Consider the following 25,440-nt stretch of genomic DNA (forward strand, 5'->3'; position numbering starts at 1 on the left):
CAGGGCCCCCGCGCCACGACGCACGACCCCCGGAGGCGCAGGGCCCGGTCCGCAGGGACGTCGTGGGGCCGGGGACTCGCCGCCCGCCTCTGGCCACAGCGGAAGATAGAGAAGGCCTGAGGCCCTGATGGAGTGTCGCCCGGCCCGGCCCGGGACAAACGGGCCGCGGTGGCTTCCCGCGCCGGTGTCCTGCGCTTTCGGAGCGAGTCTGCACGCAGCGCCTTCCCCGCCGTCTGCGCGAGCTTCCCCGAGGCCGCCTCGAGGCTCCGAGCCGAATGCAGTGAGCTTGTGCGGAGCGAGGCAGCGGGAAAACCACCGGACCGGTGCGTGGGCCATGGTTGCTCAGGTCCGGGTGGCTCTGGGCGGATGAAAGCCCGAGAAAGGGACGGGGTCCGCTCAGAAACAGCTGCAGACCAAAACCATGCTCGGATGCAGGAAGTTCCCTGCGCCCCCGACGTGGGCTCCGTGGCTTAGCTGGTTAAAGCGCCTGTCTAGTAAACAGGAGATCCTGGGTTCGAATCCCAGCGGGGCCTTCGCAGCTCCCGTGTGGACACGCTTGCCTAATTCCGCCCAGGGGTATGCTGCCCGTTTTCTTAAACTTGGACTTGCAGTTTTTATTTCTACCATCGGCCTCCCTCCACACACTCCCCAACCCTCACCCCGCCACCCCCGACTTCGGCCGTAACAGGTGGTATCCCAAGGCCTTGGACACAAAGTGGAGCTGATTTTGGTACAGCCACACGAAGCAAGACCATGTTAAAGCAACGAGCAATAAGGTGATACTAGTATGTACCCTGTTTTCTCGATGTGTCTTTTTGTAAATACAAAGCACAGGTTCCCTTGGGGTTTTCCGGGCAATGTGATCTCGGGTATCCAATCCTGATTTCATACAGTTCATGAACGGACCAGTTGAAGTTCAGAGAGGGAACTCTGTGGGCATGAACTTTAACAGGGTACTTGCCAGTGCTCTAGAGATTGTAACTCAACTGCAGGTGTGTGGGGGGCCTGGGGTGGCCGTGGAGGTCGATGATTTAATCCAAGAAATGTGTGAATGTTGCCTGAATGCTCAGCGCGGCTTACATCCGGCGGGGCCCAGGGCAGAATGAAAATGTAAGGTCCCTTATCCAAAACAGGAGGGGCAGCCTGCGGCCCACGGACTCCTGGGCTCCGCGCGGCCCTTCTGCACCTGCGGGCTGCGTGCGGGCCGTCAGACTTGCGCCTCCCTCCGCGCGCATGAAATCGGGGCCGATCCTGGGGCGCTCGAGCAGAAACCCAGAATCTCCACCGCCGTGCGTGTGAGGCTTTAATTCTTCCGAAGTCAGAGTCTGAGGTATCATGCGGCCGCTCTTGGGGGCCTGTGCAAGCGGCCGTTTGTGGCTTGCGCCCCAGCATCGATTCTTCCTCTTGACTGTCCCTGTAGCCCAGCAAACAAATACATAAATAATTTTTTTTAAAGGAGAGGGAAAGTGCCATTACAAGTAGTAATAGAATATAAAGTTTTTTCCCCTTTCTTCCTTGGTCTCTCTCGACCTTTAATGTATTTTTCATTTGCTTATTTGATGTCATTCTGATTAAGTGGAATCCACGTTGTAAATTATCAGCATGAATGTCACTGTCGACCTGGACTTCGCACAAGATTCACGGGGCTCGGCGATGGCTGTTTGCAGGAAGGGAAGCAAGGGAAGCCGGACGCGCACGTCGCGCTCACTCCCTTTGTCCAGACGCCTTGTTCGGTTGTCCCGTCGAACATCAATTACAAAACACAAATTCAAAAGGTGTAATTATTATGGAGTTTCAGGATGGCAGATACGGGTCCCGGGGTGGCGGGAGCCGCCTGTCCTCCTCAACAAAAACGCTTCACCTGCCGAAACCCGGGGTCGAACCAGGGACCTTTAGATCTTCAGTCTAACGCTCTCCCAGCTGAGCTATTTCGGCTGTCCGAAAGCACAACTTCCCGATATTTATTTTTCAGTACATGGATTGTTTTCAACTTCCGTTTTAGGAGATTCTGGATTCTTCGTGCTGCTCTCTAACCGTCCAGGACATTTATGCACCCAGAAATTGGGGGGAATCTATTGTCTTCCGCCTATATCGCTTGGACCCGATTCCTGGCAGCGTGGGCCGGTAGGTGAGGGAGGAAGACGCGAGAGAGGTAACAGGGTTCCAACGGAAAGCCGCATCTCGCAGGTTAACCCAGACACATCTCAGAAAATTAAGGAAACTAAAGAAAAAATTTCGTGGGGTCCCATACATAAGAGAAAATCTTCGTGACCCTGGGTCAGACAAATATTTTGTAGATAGGACAACAAAAGCATAAAATTCGATAAATTTAACCTCATCAAAAAATGTTAAATTCTGCTCTGTGAAAAGCATGTTTAAAAGAACAGAAAGGCAAGTCACAGACTGGGAGACAAGCTTTGCAAACCATATATCTGGCAGAGGATTTACATCTAGAACACATACAGGGCTCTAAATAGTCAACAATAAGAAAACCTGATTTAAAAATACCAAAATATTTTAAGTAGAGATTTTGTCAAAGAAGTTATAAGGAGAGCAAATAAACAAAAGATGTTCAACATCAGTCATTAAGGAAATACGAATTAAAACCATAATGATATACCACTTATAACTGCAGTTATAAGAGTTACTAAATTTTTTTTTAAGATTTTATTTATTTGTTTGACAGAGAGAGACACAGCGAGAGAAGGAACACAAGCAGGGGGAGTAGGAGAGAGAGAGGCGTGCTTCCCGCTGAGCAGGGAGCTGGATGCGGGGCTCGGTCCTAGGACCCTGGGATCAGGACCCAAGCCAAAGGCAGATGCTTAACAACTGAGCCACCCAAGAGTTGCTAAAATTTAAGAATGCTAGCCATACCAAATGTTGGTAAGAATGCAGAGGAAATGAAACTCTCATACACCATTAGCAGTAGTGAAAAAGAATTTCTTTAAAAGTTGAAGATGTACCAACCTCATGATCCAAGCATTCAAATTCTAAGTATGTATCCAACAGAAAAAAAATAAAATAAAACTATTATGTCCATACAAATTCTTGTATACAAATATTCATATCAGCTTTATTTGTAATAGCCAATAACTGGAAACAACCCAAACGCTTATCTTAAATGGGTGAATGGACAAACAAATTGTGGTATATCCATACCATGGAATACTACTCAGCATAAAATGGAATAAACTATTGATACATTAAACATGGTGATTTCAAAATAATTATGATGAGTGAAAGAAGTAAAACCAAAAAAGTAAATATGATATGATTCCATTTGTATAAAACTTCAGAAAATGCAAACTAAACTACAGTGACAGGAATTAGGTCAGTGGTTGCTTGGGAATGGAAAGGCAGGGAGGAGTAGGAAGAAGTTGAACTCAAACATTTTATTCCTCTCTCTTTCTTTCCCCTTCCCCACCTTTCTCTTTTTCCTCCTCTCTCCTTCCCCTCCTCCCACTTTCTTTCTCTTTTCTAGACTTGCCAACCATCTGTAGTGTGAAGACCATTTCTCAAGATATGGAATTGAGGGACGCAACACAATTGGAAATAAGCAATAATTATTTTCATTCAATCATTATTCATTCATTACATTCAAAGTGCTTCCTTGGTTTTCTAGAGCAAGATATCCTGGTCTTGAAGATGGCTGGTGAGCAGGTAAGGTTCACTGTAGAAAGTGAAGGAAAAGAGTAATTACAGACCAAAGACACTTGAAGAGGTGGGTACAGACAAGATGGTCAATGAAGATTAGGTAGAGTGATCTATGGAGGATAAAGACACCATAGAGAAAAAGAATGAAGACAAGTGAAACTCCCAACCTGAGATTTTCCGGAGAAGTGGTTTTCAAAAACAAAACAAAGCAAAATAAAACAAAATGAAGGCAATAGGATGGTAAGGAGCTCTTAGAGAAGACTGACCCCAGCTGGGAAGAACCTAGGAGCAGGAATGGTATAAATTTGGACTTGGAATTTACTATACTTGAGTCTAGCCAAAAAAAAAAAAAAATCCAATTTAGAAATTGTAGAATTAGTGTCATTGACAGAATAAATTTTCTGACACACACAAAAATGGCCTTGCCTAAGAATACAGAAGATAGTCATATTTCCTAATATATCACAAAAGAAAAAGCTCTCACCTGGGGGGTGTAGCTCAGTGGTAGAGCGCATGCTTTGCATGCATGAGGCCCTGGGTTCGATGCCCAGCACCTCCAAGGGTGCTTCCCTTTTTCCTATTTCCAATGTGTTCCATATCCATACACTCCTTCAGGGATGCCAAATCTGGTTTTCTGTTTCTGTTTTTTGTTAATTCTTTTTTCTGCTCACATGGAAAGTAAAAATGATTGGTATGACATCAGAAGGAAGAAAGGAAAAGAAAAGATTTATTCAACATCCCTGAATGCAACCAGCTTTGTCACGTGGACTACCATTTTACAATACGACTTAAAAAAAAGAAGACCCAAAGTAAGAGGAAGAGAGAGAGAGAGAGAGAGAGAAGGGATGAGTGGAGGAGAGAAGGGGAGGGAAGAGGAGAAGAGGGGGAGAGAGAGACCCGTGCCATTTCTTTAGTCGGAACAGCTAATCCTAAAGACAAGGGCATGAGAAAAATTAGGGTGATGTGAGCAGGATTCCAGCTGTGTCTGGAAAAACACTTTGGACTGCAATCCGAGGGCCTTGGACAAACACCTATTCATGATCCTTTATTACATACCAGGAATAGAACACATGAACTCAAACACGGACTTTTGTTTCTTCAGTAAGAGCCTGGAAAATGACAAAGTAAGGAAAAGCCCATCATCTATCTGCTTTAATTTTGGAGACAAAGTAATGTTCATCCCCCACAATATAGAATGCTTCGCTTTCAGATAAATCCACGTAATGGAGAGGTCTTGGCTCCCAAGAAGTCAGCCATCTCCTTGTTTCCTTCCCATCCCACTGTACCTGAAAAAGTTGAGAACCAGATGCTCTGCACTAGTGGAGGTAGGAGACCCCCCCCTTCAATAAACCAGCCCCTGTGGACTATTTCTGCTCAGAGATGATCCTCTGGGGACTAGAGGAACTGATGCTGTGTCCTTGCACAGACGTAAGTGATCTGCAGTTTCCGCTTCGGCTTCTCTTGAAATGGCCCCTCTCCGAAGATGCTCTGCGAGGAGTCTGACTACGGGGAGGTCACCTTGCTACGAGAAAGCCCACGCTAGAACCTGGAGAGAAAAGTGAGCAGGAAGCCACGTGGGGTAGTGCTGATGCCCTGGAGTGGAGCCTCCTCGGACCTTCGAGGCCAACCCTGCTGCCAGCTAAAGGAAGAGCAGCGAACAACCCCAACTCCAGGAGCAGAAGAGGGCCCAGCCAAAATTTCTGACCCAGGGAATTGTTTAAAGTCACTGAATTTCGAGAAGTATGATACATTGCATTATATAACTAAAATAGTCACAGATTGGCAAAGACGGACAAAGAAGAGAAATCACCTTATATGGAAGCTGATGGTAGGAAATGGGACTTTTACTGGTGTTGTAAGGAAAATTTAAGACCATACAAGGAATATTTTTTTTTTTAAATGAGATCAGTTTGGGGGAATCTCATTTTTTTTTCATTTTTCATAAATACCAATAATAAGTTCTTTATCTACTGGTCTTATTTTTTTAATATTTTATTTATTTGTTTGAATCTACTGGTCTTAATGGATAACTTTGAGTCCTTACTCTAAGAAGCCCTGTCCTCCCAGCCACATGAATGTCTGAAATTCAGGTTCAGGAACGTCTGCAGAATTCCAGACTCAGATTGTAATGTGCTTGGGCAGACATCCTCAAGAGGCGATCATGTAGACATTTAAATTATGTCACATCCAAACCCAAACTATACATTCCCCCCTTATTGCTCTACCTATGCTCCCAAAGCAAAAACAAATCAACAGACCAATAAGAACAACAAACTAACAGAATACTCACTCCCTCCTCCTATATTTACTCTTCTTTGCACAAGGCATCACCATCTGCGTAATCCAACCTGCAGGCCTTCCTAAGTACTAAGTATTAGACTCCAACGAGAGTCCAAATCCAGTGTCAATCTACCTTGTTCCTCAAATTTCTCCCTTGCCTTTCATTATTAAATTCATTGTTTTATCTATCTAGCAGATCCCTGAAAGAACCTCCAAAGTTGCCTGCTTAGGTTAGGACAGAGCGAAAAAGTCCCTGGACCGTCCACTGCGTGGCTTTCTCGCTCTGCGGCAGCCTGACCTGCCCCTGACTCCCGCTTCTCCGAAGCCAGTTGAGCCAACAGGCGGTGAGCCGCGGAGGAACGTCCACTAACGTGCTCTTGGGAAAGCTCCCGCTGGTTCCCACGTCAAAGCTGGAAATAATGGAGAGGACAAGGAAAACAGTTCCTCAACAGGCCTTGAACTGAAACTCTTAAATCTCACATTAAGAGGCTCAAACTCCACGGCTGACCTCTACCACTTTACAACAGAGGCGCTTCCTGAAACCTAGTCGGGCTGGACACGTTTGGTTTCTCCAACAGAGATACAACGTGAGCCACAGATACAATTTCCAAATTTTATAGGGGATCCCCAGAGGGCTTCAGCGGTTGGGGGTGTAGCTCAGTGGTAGAGCGCGTGCTTCGCATGTACGAGGCCCCGGGTTCGACCCCCGGCTCCTCCAAACGTGCCTTTTCGTGCGCTTTACCATGTTTCCCCTGCCCCCGTTAAAATAACAGACAGTCCAATGCATTCCTTTCAACATTATGCCATTTGTACTCCAGGGGACTTGGTGCCACCAAGACGCAAACATTCACAGAAGAAGAGGGAAGAAAAGAAAGCCGCACTCGTCAGCCTGAACGCCGCCTGGAACACCAAGGTGCAGCCGCATCCACAGACCCAAGCACTTCAGGTCTCATTTGGCAGAATCCCTAAAGAGCAGGGCAGAAAAAGAACAGAAAAGAGAAAAAATAGATCTGTGAAGGTTCCTAGGTTTTGCGAGCACTGTGCGGTCCAAAGCGCAGGGGCCGGTGCTCCCTTCTCCCCGCCTCGGGGAGCGCGCCCGGAGCCGCGGCCTGCGGGCGTCAGGGGCAAGCGAGACCCGCGCCGAGCGCACGTTCAGAGCATCATCGGGGAGCTGGAGACCCCCAGCTCTGCTCCATGAGCGAGCGCCCCCCGACTGTAAAGGATAGATCCTGGAATGTGGAGCACGGTTACTTGTATTCCCTATTAAATGGACTTTCACAAGACGTTTACACAAAACGTATACTGGAAGGCTCCCACTAACTCCCCACCAACCCCTTGCTGAAGCTGAATCTCAGAAACTCTGGCAAACAGCGGATTTAAATTCCTTACCTTTGGCATTTCCCCGCTGAATTCTTTTGTTCCTAAATCTTTAAATGAATTAACACCTAGTGTGGCACCACACCGAATGTCCAGGAGGAAAATGTGGCCGAAGGTCTTTGGGTGGGAATAAGGACAAATATATAAGTTGCTTTTATTTAAACAAACAAATTAACAGCATTTGTTAAAGCGTCGGTACAAACTACGGAATATGGAATATCAATGCTCTGCACTTTGTTTTCTGTGCAAGTCACACTTTGGGTGAATGCACCAGAATCGTTCCATTTTTCTTTGCAAAGCCTTTTTACATGCTACCTTTTGTATTAGAAAAGGATGCTTTAAAATGGAAGTCAAAATTTAAAAGATGATGTCTAAATTCCCTCATTTGGAAAAGCTAAAAGCAGTTCCTCCTAGTTCCCCTGAGATCACGAGAGGGAGCAGGGGTCCATCACAAGCTCAGTTTCCTTTAGGACTCAAACCCCAGACTGCCACATTAGCCAGCTGAGCCACAGAACCCCTGCCAGGGCCATCTCTGGGCTACCCTCACTCGGGTACGTTGTTGTCACACTGCTGTCTAAATTATTTCAGGGCAGAGGCTAAGTGAATGAGCTTTTCTTCTCTTTGATTCTCATTCTCTTGCCTCCTGACTGGGACGCTGAGTAATCAGCATTGGAAAACAGCTTGCACCACCGTCTTCCATTTTGCCAAGCACCCATTCTTGGGGCATGATTTTCCTCTTGCTCTTTATGGCCTCGCTGTACTTCCCGTGGAGCCCTGAAACTGCCTCAGAGGATCTCTCAAGCAGCTGTTAAAAGCCATGAGATATAAGAAGTCGCCATAAAGCAACCAAACACTGGCCACATAACCCACAAGGGCATCAGTATGTAGGATGCATTGTTCCAGGGGAAGGGAGTAGCTGACCCCTAGACCCTCAAAGCCTCAGGCAGAGGCGTGCATGGCCCACCCTAACTCAGGTGGCTTCTGGTTGGAACTCCGAATGTGTCACTCCTTCTCCGGCTAGTCTGGCGGTATCACGGATTTCCCACATCATTACACCAGGGTCTCTGCACCTGCAACACTTCTGGCTGTCCCCCCAGCAGGAAATGCTGGAAGAAGGGCCCCAAAGAACAGGACCTGAAACGTTGCCTCAGGAAAGTTAGATCCAGATGGAAAAAGGAAACATCCCAAATAAAAAACAGTAATTGTATGTTGTCAGTCATTGCTATAGCAAACTCTGGAGCCCAGCATCCTGGTCGGGAAACCGGGCAGTGGTTTTGTCTGGAGGACTCTGTCTCTGGGACCCACAAAGAAGCACAGGGAGGCCTCCTGGAGGCAAGGCAAGAACTACTTCCCAGCAGCAGCTTTACTTTTATAACAACCTCCCCACCCCAACCCCCCTTGTGGACAAATATTCAAACCTTAGCCATCACAGGGGCGCAAAGAATGGACGCTTCCCTCCTGTTGCAAGATTTGTGGTGGCCAAATATGAGTTTGGGGGAGTAATCCTAAATGACTGTGTCCTCTCTTTTAGTTTTCATTCGGATGCTTTTCTCCCTGTGCGAAATCTGTACCTTCCTGAATTCCCAGTAAGTTGTAGATCAGCTCTCCGGTTCCCCAGTCGCCTCCCCTCCGCTCCCTCGAATCACAGGGCGAGGCTCAGTTGGCGCCAGGACGTCGCCGGAAGGGGCGCTTAGAGGCGAGTGGACGTTCAAAAGTAACTTGGCGAATAACGTCACCGCCCGCAAGCGACCCTCCAAACACAGAGGTGAAGACTGTGGGTCGGGACGCAGCGGTTGCCGAACCTGGGGACCGTCCGGGACACGGGAAACTTCCCACTTCCACCTGAAGGCTCCAGTGCGCGGACACCCGCCGGCTGGGGGTAGGGGGGGCGGCCTACAGAACCAAATGCCCCCCCCCCCCGACGGTCGTGTCTCCGTCCAGGTCTGAGAAGCGCTAACCTAGAAAGCGCACCTGCGGGGCTGCAGGGCGCTGAGCTGCTGGAGCGCTGAGCTGGGAGGAGGCGATGCGAGCGGAGGGAAGGGGGGGTGGAGGAGAAGGCGACACAGGACGCGGCGAAGAAGGGGGGGGACAGGAGGAGGAACCGGAAGGAGACGGGAGAAAGCCTCGCGGGCCAGGTCTGCGCCCCGAGGGTCTTCACCGGCGCAGGGGCTTCGGACGGCGGGGGAGGCAACTCGTGCGGGCGCTGCCCTGCGTCTGCTTCCGCCAGGGAGGTGGGAACCAGAAGGTTCTCTTCCTCCTGCGGAAAGTGGGCTTCCAGCCGGCCTCCCACGGGAAGGCGTAGCCCCCTTCGCGCTACGGTCGCGGCTCGGAGGGCAGCCCGCGGCTCTTCGCCTCTGGGAATCACTGTTCCGACGATGGCGTTTGGAGCCTCCGAGTTTCACCAGAAGCACTTTTCCCCCGGACAGCATACTCAACACTTTTCACAAGAAAAACTGGGGTCACAGCGCTCCAGGACCGGTGATTGGGCCGAACTTCTGCTGTGTAATCCAGATTGGGGGGCGGTGCAGGGCGAGTGCGGACAGGACAAGGGGAAGGACAAAGGTCTCCTGAGCCGCAGTCGGGCCACTGACATGGGCGCAGGCGAGGGAAAGGGGTGGGGGAGTCTGAAGGAGTGTTTCCAGGGGCCTCCTTCCCCCACTTTCTGTTTTTCTTTCCCAGTCCTTAGTAATAATGAGAGTTTGAGCAGAGAGCACCGGCCGTCCCCGGGGGGAGCTTCGGGGGGGCACGCTCCTTCCGGCTCCGCCGTGCGCGCCAGTCCGCCTGGGAGACGGAGGAGCGTCCGAGCCACTGCAGACGCGGCGACGTGCCCAGCCGCCCGCAGGTTAAAGGAAAAGCGCGGGACCGACCACCCGTCTCCGGCCGAGGCCCAGCGGCCCGTGGAGGGGCCGGGGATCGAACCCGGGGCCCGTGCATGCTAAGCACGCGCTCTCCCGCTGAGCCACACCCCCGCGGCCGGCGGGGCGCACGTTCCCCAGGCTATTTATTTGCAGCGGCGTCCGGACACGTGGCCGCTCTCCGTCGGCGGAGCGTGTGTCTCGCGGCTGCGCCTGGAGAAGCAGAAGCGCGCCGGGAACCGAAGACCGCTCGGCTCGGCCCGCAGGGCCGCCTGCAGCCCGCCCGCCCCGTCAGCTCCGGCCTCCGCGAGCCTTGAACCCGCGTCCGGCTTCACACCCTCCCGCCTTAAAAACCTCCTGCTCTGCGCGCCACGCGGCCCAAACCCAGAGGGTGGTGCGGGCGGGGTGCGAGGACGCGCCCGGGAGCGCCGCGGAGCGAGGGCGACGAGAGGAGACGAATCCACAGCCCTCGGCCGAAAGCGGCGACAAGCGTGCGTCTCGGCAGCGTCGCGCGCTCCTGCGACCGGCGGCGGTCGGCGGCGGCTCCGGACACGCGGCGGCGGCTGGTTTCGGCGGTAGCTCGGGTTTTGAAGACACGACACGCGGGGCGCACGACAGAGGACGAGCGGGGACACCTCCGGGGTTGCAGCGTCTCCTTCAGGCCAAGCCGTTCGCGCGCGGAGCGGAGCGCGGGGCCGTCGGGGGCGGACGGCGACACTGAACCGCGCAGCACCGGCCGCCGACTTCATCAGGCCCCGGGGCGCGGTCGCCACTTCCCACCTCCAGGCAAGATTGGGGGCAACTGTGAACCGACAGACGAATTTTGGAGAAAATCCTAAACCTTCTGGCCGGAGAGGGGCGGGGAGGAGAGGACAGGGGCCTGCATAGGTTCTTTATCACCAAACGCGAAAGGCTACTGCCGGGAGCTGGAGGGGGCGGAGGGGCCACCGGGGAGGGTTGGAGAAGGGACAGTGGCCTGAAGACGTTGTCCAGTCTTCCATCCCTGGCAGGACACAGATGCAGCTGGTGGAGGAGAGAGGAAACAGCGAGGAGGACAAGGACAGGAGAGGAGCAGTTTGGGGACGGGTCTCAACGGACACGTAGGATACGGACAGGACTGCAGGTAGAAAGTGACCAAGCCCCGAGTTCCTGCCACACGGTCTCCAGGCCCTGAGAAGAGAAGGTAAGAGGTTTGAAAGGGTGCTTCCCACAGATGTGTCCTGTTTTGCAGAAGATGGTGTGACTCTTGAGTGTCTCCTGTCGCAGCAAACGGAGGCTGAGCATTTTCGGGGCAACTGTGGTCCAGCATCTGGAGTGGTAGCCCCTGTGTTGGAAGTTTTGGAAGGGCGAGGTTGTATGTACCCCATGTGGGAGCAGCGCTGAGTTCAGAAACACTCTACCCCTGGCTTTCTGCTTGGGCATTTCACTGGCAGCAACGGATTGTTATCCTGTTTGGGTTTAAAATACCAGGGAGAGAATGAGGGGGAAAGGTGAAGCAGTGGCCAAACGCCTTGGGTTTGAATTCCCACTGAAACCATCCGACTCCTGGATGGCTCAGCTGGATGCGCTTCAGGCCTGGTGGGAGGATTCACCACCCAGTTCTGGTGGGGATTCTTTCATCTTCCCCTGACTTTTAAACTCACATACACAAAGGGCTGAATCCAGCTCCCTTTTGGAGTGGCTCTGGGAATATTTGTCGTGTACTTTACCGTTCACATAATTAGGATTTTGTTTTACCCCGTGTTGAATGTGACAAGGAATTCTCCATAGAAATCAGCGGCAGAGGCCCGGTAAGTCACCCTCATGTTCAGTGTGAGCGCTGTCCAGTCCAGGAGCTCTGTAAGAAATGCACTCACTCGGCAGCAGAATCTTTGCTCTAAAACACTTTCTTCTCTTGTATGTCTAAAAGAGAGATCGTTTTTATTTTGTAAATAGAGCTTAACTTTGGAACAGTAATAGATTTGCAGGGAAAAACTGAGAGGATATTACAGAGATTTCTTATATATCCTACATACAGTTTCTCCGATTAGTATGTAACATTAAGATGATACATTTAGGGGCACCTGGGTGGCTCAGTTGGTCATGATCCCAGGGTCCTGGGATCGAGCCCCGCATCGGGCTCCCTGCTCAGCAGGGAGTCTGCTTCTCCCTCTCACTCTGCCCCTAACCCCCATCATGCTCTCTCTCTCTCAAATAAATAAAAAAATCTTTTTTTAAAAAAAAGATGATACATTTATTAAATTAATAAAACATTGATACATTTTTATTTCATTTTTTAAAAGATTTTAAAGTAATCTCTGCACCTGGGAGGCTCAAACAGCCCCCGAAATCAAGAGTCACATGCTCCACCAACTGAGCCAGCCCAGCACCCTAATACATTTTTTAAAAAAGATTTTATTTATTTATTTGACAGAGACACAGCGAGAGAGGGAACACAAGCAGGGGGAGTGGGAGAGGGAGAAGCAGACTTTCCGCTGAGCAGGGAGCCCGATGCGGGGCTCGATTCCAGGACGCCAATGACTGAGCCACCCAGGCGCCCCTCCGATACATTTTTATTATATAAATTCCATAGTCTATTCAGATTTTCTTGGTTTTTAGCCTAGCAGCCTTTGTCTGTTCCACAATACCACATTACATTTAGTTGTCATGTGACTTTAGGCTTTTTTGTTGTTGTTCCTTTTGGCTGTGACAGTTTCTTAAATTTTTCTTGTTTTGGATGACTGTATTAGGGTTCTCCAGAGAAACAAAACCAATAGGATATAAAGAAGCTGTCAAAAATCCAGAAACAGTAAAAATTAAAGCTAGATCAATGAAATAGTATTGACTAAGGGTTTACTGTGCACAAAAGGACAGTTTCTGAACTGAGAGTCTTTAGTTTCAAAACTGATATGAAGCTGGGGGGGCATGACATCACAAGATGGCTTGTAAAGTGAAAATGAGGAAGTTGTTTAGCCTTTAAAATGGTTATTACAGGGTGTCTGGGTGGCTCAGTTGGTTGAGCGACTGCCTTTGGCTCGGGTCATGATCCCGGAATCCTGGGATTGAGTCCCACATTGGGCTCCCAGCTCAGCGGGGAACTTGCTTCTTCCTCTGACCCTCTCCCCTCTCATGCTGTTTTTTTTTTCTCTCTCTCTCAAATAAATAAATAAATAAAATCTTTAAAATAAAAATAAAATGGTTATTACAATGGAGGTTTCAAGACAGAAGGGGATGGTTAAAAGTGATTATCTTATACCACTTTAGGAAGATGACTTGTTTCTTTTATGATTATTAAAGACATTTACAAGCAATAACTTCAGTTAGGGTTCACTTGTATTCATAAAATAAGCTAGATTTGGTTTTGCTTATGTGACTTACATGGTTATGTCTGCTTGGGGGATGTTCTCCATTTTATTTTCTTGTAACAAGGTATATATAAGAATCAAGTGCTAACCTCTTCAAACACTCTCACAGATACACCCAGAAATAATGTTTTACCAGTTATCTGGGCATCCCTTAGTCCAGTCAAGTTGACGCAAAATTAGCAATCACAATGACTATGATAGTTGAGAGGAATTCTGGTTGGGTATGTTGTAGGATGCCCCTCTACTGGAATTCATCTGTTCTTTTTGTCATGATTAGGCTGGGCTATGAGTTTTTGGGAAGAAGACCACAGAAATAAATATAGATATAGATATATTTATATTATATATATAAATCTATAGATAGATAGATCATATATATTTTTTCATCACATATTAAGGGTACATATGATCAGAATGACTTATCATTGTTGATGTTAACTTTTGAAAAAATTGTTTTTGCGGGTCTTCCAAGCAACTGTTGGACTACACCAAATATTTTTCCAGCACTTTGTAGAAAAAAACCCAAAAGTAATGAGCTGTATTTGCTGTGTTCCGCATCTTTAATTAGCTCAAAAATAATTGTGATGCTTTCTGTTACAAATTTCACAGTTCAAAAAAAGAGAAAACTTAGGTTAATTATACAAATAATTATATATATAATTAATTATTACATGTAATGGGTAAATGTTTTTAATTTACACACTTTTTTAAAGCAGCCTCCACACCCAGTGTGGGGCTTGAACTTGCAACCCCTGAGATCAAGACTTGCATGCTCTATCCACTCAGCCAGCCAGCCAGATATCTCTAAATGTTTTAAAATTTAGATATGCTTCAGCTACTGTGTACAAATTTCAGATTGGAGTGGGAAGTTTCTTGAATCAGAAATGCCAAGAGAGGCTCTAGCTTAATGATTTCAAAATTAGTGGACTTTGCCTTTCAACTGTTAGGTTTTTCAAAGCCATCCAAAAATGACACAGATACTTTATGTAGAATGTGTAACACAAGCTGATTTTTATGTACTTCAGGACTGACATGCAAGGTCTTGAGTACAATCCCCTATAACTCCGTGTGTGTTCTTTCCTATGTAACCAAACCTTTCTTGTACTTTTTCAATCGTTCTCTCATGACTTCCCTGCCTACGTGACAAGAAAACCAATGATCCAGGGCATTGCCTTTGCAGCTGCCCGGTCCTACCCCATAGTCTTGGTACCACACGGAATGGCTGCTTTGGCAAAAGGAAGACAAGATGGGACAGGAAAAAAAGTGGGGGAGAACCCAGTTTACCCTAAATTTTCATCAAGAACCATGCCCACCACAATAGTTAAAAGTTCACCTTGAGTTCTATTTTTCAGTAACATCGAAGAGCAGAACAGGGGGAAAAAAAAAAAGGAAGAAGAGGAAAAATAAAGAAACTAACAGATATCTTTGTTGCGTCTCTTCATTCTGAGTCAGGAAACAGACAGTAAACAGAGATCAGAGTTGTTCCGACGGAACTTCCCTACCTCTCTCTTTTCTTCTGGCTTCTTCCCACACACATCCATTCAGCACCACCGAAAACTGGATCCCAGATCTTTATGGGTGAGTGTAAGTGCATGACTGGACGGTAATAAAATGGCGATGCTTAAGGAACATGAAATCTTCCAAAAGTCAAAGTTAAAAATCTTATGAACAATTGAAGAAGCAGTTGAAATATTAATCCCTCTGAGTGGCTTGGAATAGTTCAGAAGGGACACCCTGGGGCTGACTTGATCCCTGGTTCAGAGCCAAGTTTTGATAAGATGACTGGCTGTTTTGGTCAACATCAACTCATCCTTCACAGGACTTTTCCACAAATCATGTGATGGAAAATGCCAACGCCCTGTGCTTATAGGAAAGGCAAATAGTGGAAAGATTAGAGAATAATTGACTTACTAGCTTTGAGTAAATTCTCAGGAAAAGTTGGATCCCGGATAGTTCAGTTTGATAAGCAACAGACACTATGGGGGTTCAGATTTCGAGTGCCTATTCTGGCTGGGCTCAGTATCCCCCACCCCCTCGAAACACCTATTTCTAACTCTTAAATAGAAGCCCTTTGAAACCCAGCTTTCCAGAGAAACGTTTGTAGTTGGCTTTTCTACCCCTCCCATCTTTTCGTTGGCCTCGATCAGCCAGGTCTAGAGCAGGGCTTCGAGCCAGAAATCCAGGCTTGACACATTGCCAACAACCATTCATCGTCCTTTACTACTTTTATTTAGTGATTAGAGGCCAATGACAAAATGTAAGTTATTAGCAACTCAGCAGCACCCAGGCTTGCTCTTTTCAGGACTTCTGACTCATTTCAGGTTTCCAAAGACTACTCAAGGGTCTGCTGGTGGACGTCAAATGAGAGTTTGTTTCTTGGTTGACAAGAAAGAAGCGACCACGAAGGGACTCGAACCCTCAATCTTCTGATCCGGAATCAGACGCCTTATCCATTAGGCCACGCGGCCATCTGATAGACACATGTTTCCATACCTGGAAGCTGAGATGAAATAGGTTTCTGTTTTCCAAAGTTTTAACTTTGCAACTGGAGGAAGATTTAATTATCAACACTTAAAAAAAAAAGGATTAAAAGGAATAAAACTCCATCTGGAATCCCTAACAATTACTTAGAACTAGTGCATGGTGAGCTCGTGAAAATATTTTACTATAATTCATTCATACCAGAGGCTTTAACAACTTGACCGTCCACGAGGCAATGAGAAGAATCACCCCACGTGGGTCGGGGTAATGGGTCCTCAACCTCCTCAAGAGAATGGAGCACGTGGCCACCATGTCTGAGGTGGTGACTTCCAAAGTACTCCCAGGTGGGGAGGAGGTGAGGGCGACAGTAGCTTGGAGGAGCGTCGTCTGCCTCACTGACTCCTTAACGCCCCAAGCAGTTTGCCTAAAGGTGGTCTGCTTGCTCCACGAGCCCCCTCGGATTCATCCATGGAACAGCCCAGGGCCATGTGTCCATGAGTCCAGCGGACCCTCAAACTCACTCCCACGCTGAGATTGTTCTCAGTTGCGGTGGATTTTGTGCTCGAAGAATAGCAGACGAAAACCTCAAAATGCCACCGAATTTTTTAAAACTGGTATTTTTTTGTTCAGTCTGGGAGAGGAAAAAACTCACAGGTAGGCATAAGGGGCAGAGTAAGGTTGGTGGACTGAGCACAACCATCAACATTTCTTCTTTCCAGAGAAGGCTGTGGCAGGACAGGAAAGCACGGCACAGAGGTTCTAAGTGACACTAAATAGCTAATAAATAGCTTCTGAAAACCGTATAAACCTTTCTTTACATGGGTGATGCCATTTCCCTCCAAAGCCATTTAGTGTTTCTTTCTCTGAGATTTTTATCTGATGTGCTCCAAGCATCATTTCTTTAAAATTTTTAAATATTTTGAACAAAGTATTCCGTGAGGAATCCAAGGAAGATCGGAAAGCCTGGAATTCATCAGTCTGTCGGGGTATCTTACTCGAGGAAATGGGCGGAGGAGGGCGTCTAGAGTCAGAAGAGGCTTCTGTAATGTAGTTTTGAAAAAAGAGTTCTCCGCCCCATTTTTACTCACTCAGATGACCCGCCAAGCCATGACCACATCTCACATTTGCACCTTAGAGCAGGAATCTCAGTGTGGTTATGTCAGCCACGAATCTTATTTCTTGAATTTGGAAAGCACAGCGTGTCCTGTGTCCCGTGAGCCTCGCCGACGCGGGCACAGCTGAGGGAACAGGGAGAGATTATCTGCCGTCGTCTTTTCCGAGGCTTCTTTTCGTTCTTTTTCTTCCTTGCGCTTTGATAACGCTGCGCCTGGAGCCCAGGGCGCTGTGCCCTCACTGCCTCCTGCGGGGGGACCCCGGGCGCTGACTCGGCGTGTCCTCAATCTGGTGGCCCCGCGCGGCCTCAGTCACAGCTGAGGGAGCCAAGGCCCACGGAAACACCGTTACGTCCGATGTGGGCAGCAAACAGGGAGAAAGACGTGAAGAAGGAAGAGATGGTGAATTTGGTGGGAGAAGAGGAGGGGGAGGAGGAGGGGGAGGGGGAGAAGGAGGAGGAGGGGGAGGAGGAGGGGGAGGAGGAGAAGGAGGAGGAGGGGGAGGAGGGGGAAGAAGGGACAGTAAAGGAAGGAGGCCTGGCTCAGACAGTCTCACCTTGAAGGTGAGGGCGGCGGTGCGGAAGGTTAGCCCCAGGCCCTCTGCTGGCCGAGCGCTCCCTCCCCCGCTCAGGTGCACGTGGTGGACACTTGGCTGTTCTAAGAAGTCCCTCATTAACGCCATTGTCTGTGAGTGTTTGGAGAAGGAATAGTTGGCAGAGCGAGGCTCACTGTGTTTAAGATTTATTTATTTATTTGAGAGAGAGGGAGAGAGCTCAAGCAGGGGGAGCAGCAGAGGGAGAGAGAAGCAGACTCCCCGCTGAGCAGGGGGCTGGTTGCCCGTGGACCCCACGACCCTGAGATCATGACCTGAGCCAAAGGCAGACGTTTAACCGACTGAGCCGTCCAGGCGCCCCAGCACTACTCTTTCTGAAACCTGGAGGCCGTGACCATGCCGGGGAAGAGGCTCTGCATGCCAGGCTGACCCCAGGACACCTCCCTGCGTGGCCTCCGTGACATCGCTCAGCGCCTGGGTCTGCTGGTCAAGGGAGCGCTGGGGAGGCAGTCCCACCCACCAACAGAAGGGGGCCCGTTAGGGAGCATTTTCTTGCGTCAAGTTCTTCCTCCGTCAACTGTCTCCCCCTCTGATACAAAGGCTGCAAGACAACGCAGAAACAGACAGAAGCAGTGAGCAGGGTGAGCACTAACTCGAACACCTTAGGTGCAGATCCTTGGCGAGAAGTGAGACCCTGTGTGTCTAGAACGTGGTCTGAAACCCGACGGCTTTATCTGGGAGACGTTGCATCTCTGGTTCTGAAAAACTAGAGGCAGGGGGAGACAACAAAGAGAGAAAAAAGGGAAAAGCTCCCAGAGACTGTAACATCTCTCTCAAAGGGCACTTCTTCACTGTGAATAGAATTCGAGCATGTTATTTGAAAACTAGGACATGAAACACAGTGAGGATTGGCCAAATAAGCAAAGCCTAGGTTAGATACTCATGGAAAGAGAGTATTCCGAGAGCCTGGGTAGCTCAGTTGGTAGAGCATCAGACTTTTAATCTGAGGGTCCAGGGTTCAAGTCCCTGTTCAGGCGCAGCATCCTTTGTTTTACCCTAGGTAATGTCCAGTAAGTACACCAAGGGTTTGGGAGAGGATGGTTCTACTCACACCTTGACTGGGACTTTGTTTACTGTTCGGTTTCCAGAGATGATCTCTAAAAGGTTGCTGACCTGGAGATTTGTATTTGTATGTGGTTTTTAGAGAAGAGTCATCCGTTGACCAGAAAAAAGGCAATCAAAAAAGCAATCAAAACGTCTGAACTCTAAAAACAAGAAAAAAAAATTGAAACCAGAAAAATAATTTGAGTGACAGTGGTTATCTCATCAGGAACCACAGAGGTCGGGAAGAGTGGCACATTGTTCAAGTGCTGAACGAAAAGAATTGTCAGTCCAGAATACTGTATCCAGAGAAAATACGCCAAGGGAATGAAGGGGAAACAAGATATTCCAGATCAGGGAAAACTAAGATAATTGCATCAGCAGAACTACCCTAAAACAATGGCTCCAGTAAGTTCTCTAAACAGACAGAAAATGATAAAAGAAGCAATATTGGACATCAGGAAGGAAGAAAAAAACATTTTAAGCAAGAAACATGGTAAATACAATAAATTTTCTTCATCTTGAGCTTTCTAAGTTATGTTTAACAGTTTGAAGCAAAAGGTGTAACACTGATGTGGTTCTAATGTATGTGGGAGAAATTGCTAAGACAATTATGTTACAAGTGAGGAGGGTAGAGTGACAAGAACGCAGGGACACCAGCGTTCACGTGAACTGGCAAACTGTGGTAAGGTAAATCCGTATGATGTAAAAACCTATGCAAAGAGAGACAGTCCAAAATGCTGTAGACAAATGAATATGGGATACTGAAAGATGTACAAGCAGTCCATAAAAAGGCAAAAAAAAAAAAAGGAACGAAGAGTGAAAATCACAGAAACAAGCAGAAAGCAAAAAACATAAAATGCCAGACTGAAGCCCTAATGTATCAATAATTACATTAAATATAATCTAAGCACACCAATTAAAGGATGGATAGTAATAGGATGGACCCAACTATATGCTGCTACAAGAAACTCACTTCAAATATAACTATAGGGGCGCCTGGGTGGCTCAATCAGTTGAATGTCCAGCTCTTGGTTTCGGCTCAGGTCATGACCTCAGGGTCATGGGATCAGCCCTGGGCTCCAAGCTCAGTGGGGAGTCTGCTTCAGATTCTCTCTCTCCCTCTGCCCCTCCCCCTCTCAAAAATAAATCTTTTTTTTTTTTTAAAGATTTTATTTATTTATTTGAGAGAGAGAGAATGAGAGAGAGCACATGAGAGGGGGGAGGGTCAGAGGGAGAAGCAGACTCCCTGCTGAGCAGGGAGCCCGATGCGGGACTCGATCCAGGGGCTCTAGGATCATGACCTGAGCCGAAGGCAGTCGCTTAACCAACTGAGCCACCCAGGCGCCCTCAAAAATAAATCTTTAAAAAAACAAATATAACTACGTAGGCAGGTTGAAATAAAGAGGGTGAAAAAAGATATGTCATGCGAACATTAATTGAAAGAAAGCTGGAGTTACTATACTAACATTAGTAAAGTAAACCTCAGAACAAAGGTTATTAACAGAGACAGAAAAGGACATCATAAAATGGTAAAAAGTGTCCATCCACCAAGATGTCAGAGCAATCTCTGACACGTGTGCACCAAACAACACAGCTGCAAAATATGTGAAGAAAAAACTGAGAACTGATAGAACTAAAAATAGACCGATCCACAATTATAGTGGGAAACTTCAAGACCTCTCTCAGAATAATTGATAGAACAACTAAACAGAAAACGATCAAGCATATGGAAGAACTAAAAATACCACCAGCCAACAGAAGCCCATCAACATAAAGCAGTTTACTCAATGAAAGCAGAATACACATTTGCTTCAAGTCTTCCAGAATATGTAACAACATAGAACATATCCTGGGCCACACACCAAACCTCAACAAAAGATTTTTATTTTCTTCTCAGTTTTACTGAAATGTAACTGCCATACAGTGCTGTGTAAGTTTAACATGTACAGCATAATAACTTGACTTACAGATATTGCAAAATGATTATCGCAATGAGTTTCGTTAACATCCATCATCTCATACAGATCCAAAAAAAAAAGAAAAATGTTTTTCTCCTTGTGATGAGAACTCTCAGGATTTACACTCTTAACAACTTTCATATATACCAACAGCAGAGTTAACAGCAGACAACATGTTGTACATTACATCCCTACGACTCATCTGTCTAGTAACCGGAAGTTTCTGCCTTTTGATCACATTCATCAAATTCCTTGCCTCTGGGACCATAAGTCTGATCTCTTTTTCTGCTAGTGTCTTGGGTGCTTTATTTGGTTTTGTTTTGTTTTTTTATTTTTATTATGGTTTTGTTTTTTAAACAGGAAGCACTTTTAAAAAAATTTCAGGCTTAGTTTATTCATTTATAGTATGCAGATAACTCCTGATTTGCGTGATTCACAAGCTTACTGTGAAAATCAAATGAGATTTTTTAAATGCACTAACTTCATGCTGCATGCATATAAAAGTTGCTTTTGTTATGTTATCTTATGTATGTGTCAACCGTTAGGATGAGTCATTTGCCAAACAATATTAACTGTAGTTTTTCAACATGGATCTTTTCTTCCCATTAAGCCACATCTTTCTTTTAATTTAAATTCAATTAATTAACATATAGCATATAATAGTTTCAGAGGTAGAGGTCAGTGACTCATCAGTTGCGTATAACACCCAGTGCTCATTACATCTGTGCCCTCCTTAACGCCCATCACCCAGTTACCCCATCCCTCCCCTCCAGCAACCCTCAGTTTGTTTCCTACAGTTAAGAGTCTTTTATGGTTTGTCTCCCTCTCTGATTTCATCTTGTTTTTTTCCCCTCCCTTCCCTTATAATCCTCTGTTTTGTTTCTTAAATTCCACGTATCAGTGAGATCATATCATAATTGTCTTTCTCTGATTGACTTATTTCACTTAGCATAATACCCTCTAGTTCCATCCACCTCGTGGCAAATGGCAAGATTTCATTTTTTGATGGCTGAATAGTATTCCATTGTGTATATATATATATGTACATATATACATAAACAATGTGTATATATATATATATATATATACAAGATGGGGTGCTTTTCTTTTTATTCCACATATAAGTAATATGACACAATATTTGTCTTTCTTTGTCTGGCTTATTTCACTTAACACAATGCCTTCAAGGTCCATCCATGTTGTTGCAAATGGCAGGATTTCCTTATTTTTTATGGCTGAATAATATTCCTGTGTGTGTGTGTGTGCACCACAAGTTCTTCATCCATTCATCTGTCATGGACACTTAGGCTGTTTCCATGTCTTGGTTATTGTAAACAATGCTGCAATGAACATAGGAGTGCAGATATCTCTTTGACATCATGTTTTCATTTCCTTCAGACATATTCCCAAGAAGTAACATTGCTGGATCATGTGGTAATTTTATTTTTTAATTTTTTGAGGAACCTCCATACTGTGGCCATACAGTGGCTGCAGCAATTTACATTCCCACCAACAGTCCATGACGTTTCCTTTTTTCCACGTCCTCACCAACACTTGTTGTTTCTTGTCTCTTTGATACCAACCATTTTGACAGGTGTAAGACAAAAATCTCATTATGGTTTTGATTTGCATTTCCCTGAGGATTAGTGATATTGAGCACCTTTTCATATACCTCTTGGCCATTTGTATGTCTCCTTTGGGAAAATGTCCATTCAAGTTCTTTGCTTATTTTTTAATTGGATTATTTGGGGTTTTTTGCATTAAGTTTTATGAATTCCTTATATATTTTAGATATTAACCCTTATCAGATATATCATATGCAAACATTCTTCCCCTTCTGTAGGTTACCTTTTCATTTTGTTGGTTTCTTTTGCTGTGCAGAAGCTTTTTAGTTTGATGTAGTCCCACTTGTTTATTTTTTATTTTGTTGCTTGTGCTTTATGTGTCATATCAAAAAAATTCATTACCAAGACCTTTGTTAAGGAGCTTTTTTTCTGTTTTCTTCTAGGAGTTTTATGGTTTAAGTCTTTAATCCATTGAGAGCTAATTGTTGTGAGTGGTGTAAAAAAGGGATTTAGTTTCATTCTTTTACATGTGAATATCCAACTTACCCAACACCATTTATTGAAGAGACTATCTTTTCTCCATTTAATATTCTTGGCTCCCTTGTCAAATATTACCTGACTGCATACACATGGGCTTATTTCTGGGCCCTTGATTCTGTTCCATTGGTTTATGTGTCTGTTTTTAATGCCAGTAACATACTGTTTTGGTTACTTTTGATTTACAGTGTAGCTTAAAATCAGGAAGTGTGATATCTCCTGCTTCGTTTTTCTTTCTCAGGATTGTTTTGGCTATTTCGGGTCTTTTGTGGTTCCATATAAATTTTAGGATTTTTTTTCCTAGTTCTGTAAAAAAAAATGCCTTTGGAATCTTGATAGGGATTGCACTGAATCTATAGGTAGCTCTGGGTAGTAAAGATGTTTTAACAGTATTAATTCTTCCAACCTATGAACATGGGATACCTTTCCATTTATGTGTGTCTTCTTCAATTTCTTTCATCAATGTCTTGTAGTTTACAGTGTAGAGTCTTGGTTATTAACCACTACCTTGGTTAAATTTATTTTTAAGCATTCTATTGTTCTTGATGCTAGGGTAAATAGGATAATTTTATTTTTTTCAGATAATTCATTATTAGCATATAGAAATGCTACTGATTTCTGTATATTAATTTTGTATCCTACACAACTTTACTGAATTTGTTGATTAAAACCTCAACAAATTTAAAAGAATTGAATCATACAGTGTATTTTCTGACCACACCAGAACCAAATCAGTAACAGAAAGATAACAGGAAAATATCCAAACACTTGGAAACGAAATAACAGAGTTCTAAATAATGCATGGAACAAAGAGGAAGTCTTGGTGGAAATTTTTTTTTAAATGGACTTGAATAAAAATGAAAATACAATGTATCAAATTTTCTGATATAATAAAACAGCCCTGAGAGGAAAATTTGTAACACTCAATGCATACAAGAAAAGGAAAAAATCCTCCAAGTAATTATCTAAGCTTTCATTTGAAGAATCTAGAAGGAACAAGAGTGAAAGAAATCCAAGGCAAGCAGAAGGAAGATAGCAATAAAAAATGAGTAAAAATCAATGAAATTCAAAATAAAAACAAAAACACCAGTGAAACAAAAAAGCCATTTCTTTTAAAACATCAATAAAACAAACTTCTAACAAGACTGATGAAGAAAAAGAGAGGACACATATTGCCGATATCAGGAATGAAAAGAAGAATCACTAGACACTCTGCAAACACCAAAAAGACAATAAGGGAATACTATGAACAACTCTACACATATAAATTTGACAACTTAGATGAAATGGACCAATTTCTTGATAAACTCAAACTGCCACAATTAACTCAATACGAAATACATATATATTTCTTGGGTACAAGGCTGGATAAATATTTTTTTTTTAAAGATTTTATTTATTTATTTGAGAGAGAGGATGAGAGGAGAGAGAGAGCACATGAGAGGGGGGAGGGCCAGAGGGAGAAGCAGACTCCCTGCTGAGCAGGGAGCCCGATGCGGGACTCGATGCGGAACTCGATTCCGGGACTCCAGGATCATGACCTGAGCCGAAGGCAGTCGCTTAACCAACTGAGCCACCCAGGCGCCCTGGATAAATATTTTTAAATTAATCTATTGTAATCCATCATATTAACAGACTAAAGGAAAAAAATCACATGATCATATCAACTGAAGCAGAAAAAGCATTTGACAAAATTCTACACCCATTTATGATTTTTAACACTCCAAAAAAAAAAAAATAGGAATAGAGAGGAACTTCCTCAATTTGATTAATGACATATGCAAAAAAAAAAAAAAAAACCCACAAAGCTACAACTAACATTATATTTAATGGTGAAAGGCAAAATGTTTGCACACTCAAAGAGGGGTCAGTGCTGGGTTGTCCGTGCTTATTACTCTTATCAACATAATGCTGGAAGTTCCAGCCAGTGTAATATAAGGCATGAAAAGAAATTAAAAAGAATACAGATAGGAAAGGAAAAAAAATTAAACTGACCTCAGGGAAAATGACATAATCATCCACATAGAAAACCCAAGGAATCTATGAGGGAAAAAAAACCCTCTTAGAACTAAAAAAAATTTTTTTTTAAGATTTTATTTATTTATTTGACAGAGAGAGACACAGCGAGAGAGGGAACACAAGCAGGGGGAGTGGGAGAGGGAGAAGCAGGCTTCCCGCTGAGCAGGGAGCCCGATGTGGGGCTCGATGTGGGGCTCGATGCGGGGCTCGATGCGGGGCTTGATCCCAGGACCCTGGGAACATGACCTGAGCCAAAAGCAGACACTTAACTGACTGAGCCACCCAGGAGCCCCAGAATTAAAAAATTTAATTCAACAAGGTCACAGGATAATATAAAAACATACAACAATAAGTTGTATTTCTACATACTGGCAGTGAACATGTGGACAGTAAAACTAAATATGCGATACCAGTAAAGTAAATCCTTTGAATTCTCATCACAAGGAGAAAAGTTTTCCTTTTTTCTTTCTTTTCTTTTTATTGTATCCATATGAAAAGGTGAATGTTAGTGGGACCTACTGTGGTAATTATTTCACAATACATGTGAATCAAACCACCATGCTCTGTGCCTTAAACCTATGCAGTGACACATGTCCAATAT

The 25,440-nt window shown here is 45.4% G+C and overlaps 7 non-coding genes across 7 annotated transcripts; 4 read left to right on the forward strand and 3 right to left on the reverse strand.

The window, feature by feature from the left end:
* The first annotated feature begins 459 nt into the window (after positions 1-459).
* Positions 460-533, forward strand: TRNAT-AGU. Its single transcript has one exon. It is a non-coding gene; the product is annotated as a tRNA-Thr (tRNA).
* Positions 534-1,862: 1,329 nt separating this feature from the next.
* TRNAF-GAA lies at positions 1,863-1,935 on the reverse strand. The gene has a single exon. It is a non-coding gene; the product is annotated as a tRNA-Phe (tRNA).
* Positions 1,936-4,141: 2,206 nt separating this feature from the next.
* Positions 4,142-4,213, forward strand: TRNAA-UGC. Its single transcript has one exon. It is a non-coding gene; the product is annotated as a tRNA-Ala (tRNA).
* Positions 4,214-6,580: 2,367 nt separating this feature from the next.
* Positions 6,581-6,652, forward strand: TRNAA-CGC. The gene has a single exon. It is a non-coding gene; the product is annotated as a tRNA-Ala (tRNA).
* Positions 6,653-10,209: 3,557 nt separating this feature from the next.
* On the reverse strand, positions 10,210-10,280 carry TRNAA-AGC. Its single transcript has one exon. It is a non-coding gene; the product is annotated as a tRNA-Ala (tRNA).
* Positions 10,281-15,905: 5,625 nt separating this feature from the next.
* On the reverse strand, positions 15,906-15,978 carry TRNAR-CCG. Its single transcript has one exon. It is a non-coding gene; the product is annotated as a tRNA-Arg (tRNA).
* A 2,642-nt stretch (positions 15,979-18,620) lies between these two features.
* Positions 18,621-18,693, forward strand: TRNAK-UUU. Its single transcript has one exon. It is a non-coding gene; the product is annotated as a tRNA-Lys (tRNA).
* The last annotated feature ends 6,747 nt before the right edge of the window (positions 18,694-25,440 follow it).

The sequence above is a fragment of the Phoca vitulina genome, unplaced genomic scaffold, assembly GCF_004348235.1.
Source record: "Phoca vitulina isolate PV1807 unplaced genomic scaffold, GSC_HSeal_1.0 scaffold123, whole genome shotgun sequence".
Classification (NCBI taxonomy): Eukaryota; Metazoa; Chordata; class Mammalia; order Carnivora; family Phocidae; genus Phoca; species Phoca vitulina.